Source organism: Macrobrachium nipponense, chromosome 14, assembly GCF_015104395.2.
Source record: "Macrobrachium nipponense isolate FS-2020 chromosome 14, ASM1510439v2, whole genome shotgun sequence".
Lineage (NCBI taxonomy): Eukaryota > Metazoa > Arthropoda > Malacostraca > Decapoda > Palaemonidae > Macrobrachium > Macrobrachium nipponense.
In genome coordinates, this window is record NC_087207.1 from 43,461,769 (window position 1) to 43,467,237 (window position 5,469).

Consider the following 5,469-nt stretch of genomic DNA (forward strand, 5'->3'; position numbering starts at 1 on the left):
AACAGATTTCTTTCTCGCAGTTTTTCGTCTTGTTCTTGATGATGACTGCGGTTTTTATTCTCTCTTTTATTTCAAGACCAAGGATCCATTGCATCTGAAGAATAGGCTGTGCTGGCGATGCACGATAAGAACCTCTCACGCTCCGTCGCAGGTTCTTGTGTCGTGAACACACAAACAAACTAACAAACACACACACACGTATATATATGTACTATTGCAATGAGTCTACTGTCACAAACATAAATGTTTCACACATATGACAAGCACAAGCTTCGCTCTATTGATCCTTTCTTCTGTCACAGATATAAACACATCACGTTATTTATTTTTACAAACATCCGCATATGCATGTTCAGTCACATAATTATATAATCTTTCCACAAACACACACTAGTACACACACATGCATGAACGCTCTACAGATCGGAGAACGTAAAACATTATGTACAATGGCTAGATAACTCTATGTTCGCGAAGGATCAGTTAGAAAAACTTATTATTTATTAGTGAAAACACCTAACCAATTTGCTTAGACCTGAACTGCCGACTAAGTATATCTGAAAGTTCATTACTGAAAACAATACATTCTGTTAGACTTCCTTTTTCGGCAATCATGGTCTTGGTAGTATCGACGCCAGTTTAATAATATATATCAGATCAATCAATCAAGAGTTCCTCTTAACAGACTCCAGCTTTCTGTTATGAAATCCATCCCAGTTGTTCTTCTTCCTTTTTAGAATGGTGTATTTGGCATCTTGATTATCAACGAAGAAATAGCTGCAATAAATAGAAATATTTCATCGCTTTTAAATCAAGTGAAGAAGTCATCAGCATTTTAACTCTGTTTTAAACCTAATGTAATAAATCGCACTGGAACAAGGGTCCGAACTGGCCTCACTAACTCAAAAATAAGAAAAACGAAATAAACTAGATAATGCCCTTAATGGACTTTTATCGTTAGGTGATGACTGCACTGCATTTGACGCAGATATCACTTATTTCCGGAACACTACAAATAATAATATATTTCATACTTTCAGTATATATGAAATCTCGCTTGTAATGCAAGGGCCTTTCATTCTCTAACTTTAACTCTGTTACTGTTTCAGTTTCTTCCTACTTGGCTTGTGCTGTACCTGAGAGATTTCTATTCGATCCAAACGTCGCCTCAGCCTCACTCTTTGTTTTAGTTCGGTAAACTTTGTGCAAGAGAAGTTGCTCTTAAGCCACATTCGTCATTGCAAACTAAACAGGAAATGTATCTTCTTAGGTATATACAGAAAAGATTAAGCAATGAAACATTATGTTTCAGACTCTTAATGATCAGCAAAAGTTATTAAGGTGACAAGTTCACTCTAAGGTTCTCTTCAACTTTGGTTAAATAACAGTACTTTCACTTCTGCAGTATCGTTCCCTGAGATTTCTTCAACTTTTTTTCCCTCCTTAACAGTACTTCTATTTCCGCCCATCCTCTCCATCTTCCAGACCCTTTTCTGAGTGTTTTTTTTTCCTTCTTTTTGTTCACATTTCCCACCTCCATCCGGCTGAATAAAATTCGAGGCAGGCCTAAACCAGTGACATTAAAAGCCTCTCAAAAAGAGAAAGAGGAAGCAGCTGATGGGCGAACTGTGTCGTGTATCTCTTGGAGACTAATGTCTAATATTTTTTTGTAATTGTAACTACAAATGCTGATTCTCAATTACTGATTAGCAGTCAATCTATGACCTCAGTGAGGAAAGTTATTTTAGTGCAGCTAGTAAAGTTTTGTAGCTAAAAAATTGCTCAAGATATAGTTACAAAACCATTAAATTTAGTATGCATCCAACTGAAGACATGGGAAATCAATCACATCTGAAAAGGGTCTGTATCGCCTTATTTTGTAAAGATTTTCGTGCTGATGCTCCAGATTGTCGCCTTTTACAGTTTCTTCGTCATCTAAGGAGAATATTCCCAACAAATGGACATAATCATAGAAATGATAAAAAGGGAAGGAAGTTACTTTAATCTTCTCCATCAAGGAACTAAATCAGTCTATCGCTCCCCCCCGCCCCCACCCAAAAAAAAAAAAAAAAAAAAAACTGCCAGATCTAGATTCAGGATCAGTCCCCATTTGACCATTGTAACCAGATCAAAGTCTATTCGTAATGTCAAAATGTCATCGCTCTCGGACGAACCTCCAGAACTTGAAGGAATATTAGAGATGAAGTCCAATAATAATTTAAAAACGAAAAATACTAGACTTATCTCCGGTAGGAACATCTTTGAATCTATTGTATGCCATGGTTAAACGCAAATTTTCAACAAACATATGACCGTTTTGGGAAGTAGATAATGTAGATTTAAAACTAGAACTTTTTAATCGCTAATCAGCATAGATATCAGATGCATTTACTTAGCTGTTGTAAGTTCGATTTTGTTTAATTTTAGTAAATATTACCTTTCTAATGGAAATTTGAGAAAGTGCAAAAAGCTTTTTGCTTTATTGCTAGTAAAGTTTTTCATTCGTTTCAGAGCTGAAAAAGGACATCCCAGCGGAAACTGTGGCAGCCTGGATAGCCAAACCGAATTGCATCAAATTAACCGTTTCGGGGAATGTTTGTTCTGTCACTGTGTGACAAAAGCAAAAAACTCACCAATGACATACCATAGAAATCGAGTACCTTATTTACTCCAGAGAGCAGAAAAAAAAGCTTGCCATGAATTTTTCGGCTTTCCAGTGTACCTGTGTTACAAACACTTGTTGAAATGAAATAAAGAGTCCGTTTTCATTCTTGCCTCTAACTCTTTTTTTATCGTCCGGTATTTTATAATGTATTTTTTTTATTTCTTTCTGTGAGGATAACTTTCCTACATTTAAATTCAGTGAACATTTTTTTATCATTATGACCCTAGAAACTGTTTATTGATCTCGTTGAAATTTTTTTATTTCGTAATATCTATAATTTCAGTTTGTAAAATCCTGAATAGTGTGTCCGTTTTGGAAATAAAATTGCCACGCAGTTCAAAATTTGTCATCATAAACAATGAACGTCTGAATCCCGCAGTAAGAAGCATTGATGAATATATTGTTCGAAAACCTGTAACGACCAATTGGTGGGAGAAAGAAATATTTTTCCCTAATTTTGAGTTTGATTTCAACCTCGTTGAAACTTTTTTATACGCTTTTCCGTCGAGAAACATCTCTTTTATTTTGGCAAGCTCTCCATTGTCTTTGAAATATTGTACATTTAAGAATTAATTTCAGTAACTGGAATATAAGATTATTCTTGAGAACATGTTGCACCGTATACATTATATTCGTGTCTTTTATTTTTTGGGACTGGGACTCTGACTCATAGAACATCTTGATGACATCAGCAAGTAATAGATCTTTCTCTGGGGTTAAATATCATGTCAAAATCATAAATACCTAATGGAAGATATTCTCTAAATATTACGTATTTACTAAATTCACATAATTTCATAAATCAAAATTTTCTAAATAATTGATTGGATACCTTACCGCTAGATCTAATAACGAATAATGAATTTAAGTCTAGTTTTAAGTAAACGTTTCCTCTCTTTCCTGCCCTATCAGAATAACACTAAGTATTCATCCGTGGAAGTTAACGAAGGAAACCTTAACCAACCCTACTACGGACAAAGCAAAGCTTCTTTTTGGGGCCTTTTATGTTGAACAGGCTTCGACTGATGTTCTTTCTGATGACTGTCATTGAGAGTCGATTCTCATCGAATCTGTTTTTCACTGGAAGAATGAATTAAAACGATTGACTATAACCTAGATTACTGAGACATATGCATTCTAGCAGGTGTTTCCCCATATTTCCGTTTAAATATACCCAAAGTCCATTTTTACAGTAATTTCTCAAAAAAAAAAAATTATAATTTAGCAAAAAATAAAATATGATTCCTCTTCCAAAGGACTGTTTATGTTCTGATTCCAACTCTTGCTTGCCAGCTTCCATCATTCCAGCGCTTTTATTTTCAAACCTTAACGAAAACACTGAATCTGGAAAGTGACTCTGTAACAACACGTATCTCTGCAAGGAAACCGTTGAGAACTTGTGCTGCCTATTTTGGTCTTGCAATGTCCAAATTGTTAAAGTTGATTTTAGTGCTGCATTTAGCTGCACTGACTGTTAGGTCCGCTTTGATGATGTTAGCTACGAACTTGATCTCAGTCTGCGTCACTTATCCCTTTGGTTTTTTTTATGACGGATTGACGCGCCATCCAACATCAAAGTGTTGAGTACTCATGACGAGTAGCAGAAATAAAAATAAGCAAAAAAATCATGATAAACCAGAGACGTAAGTTGAAACCTGGAAACGCTTGGAAGAAGTCCCAAGATCTTTCAACTTCTCTCAAGTATCGGTGAACAGAACATTTAAAGGAATATGTTGTTTATCATGTCAATATAAGTTGATTAGCATATTTTTTTCTATATTGATAGATTCAAAATTACTTCTAATTGAGTATCAAAACATAAAGAATCACTTCACGTCAGCCGGTCAAAGAATATTATGCATACCACAGTAACGGTCTAGGAGAAACAGTTGTTTGTGGTAGTAATACATCAGGACCTCATTTCACCGAAAATGTGACCAGCAGCAGAACGGTTAGGCTACTAATAGTTTTTTTTTTTTTTTTTTTTTTTTTTTTTTGTTTTTTTTTTTTTTTTTTTTTTAAGTCTTGGCCTATTTTGTCTGTTATTCTACAAACTGGTGTCCTCAGAGGCTTTAATGATTTAGTTTTTAAACCTGGCGACACGCTGATGATGCTTATATACTCTTGTCGTCCTTGTTCCCCCTTCCCCAACACAACGCAAAATGAAGTTTCCGTAACCTTCACGGAAATTTAGAATGAACTGCTACGTTAAGTAGATTCTGACCAAAATTCTAACAGGATGCCAAAACCACAGAGGACTCCCACTTTGATATGACAAAATGCCTTGTGACTTTGAATATTTGATGATCCATATTGTTAAACTCATCCTCGATTTTTTTTTTTTTTTTTTTTTTACAGAACGCTGGATATTGTTTGTAAGGCACCCTATCTCCACAGATTCTACGGCACTTGGTATATTGTTCTCCATTCTAGAAATCAGGTGGGGATCCTAACCTTTTCGACGAGATTGTTGAAGTGGTAATTTTGGTTATACTCGCAATGGTAATCATGGTTTATACCATGTTTGGAGATAACCAGCACTGATATTTTCTACAAGCTCTATAAAAACGCCTATAGTGATTGTATTGAGTACCACAACCTCAGTAAAACTCATGCAGTTGTAAATAAAAGCAGCTTAAAGATCCTGTTGATAAAGTTGACCATTTCTGTGCTAGAAATAGCTTTTATAAAGCATTTTAATGACAAGAAACTGCCACATAGCTGTGAATAGTTCTGAAGACTGTTGGTAATGTTGCTTTTAACAGAAATCCATTTCTATTACTTGTCAAGCAATTTCATTTGAT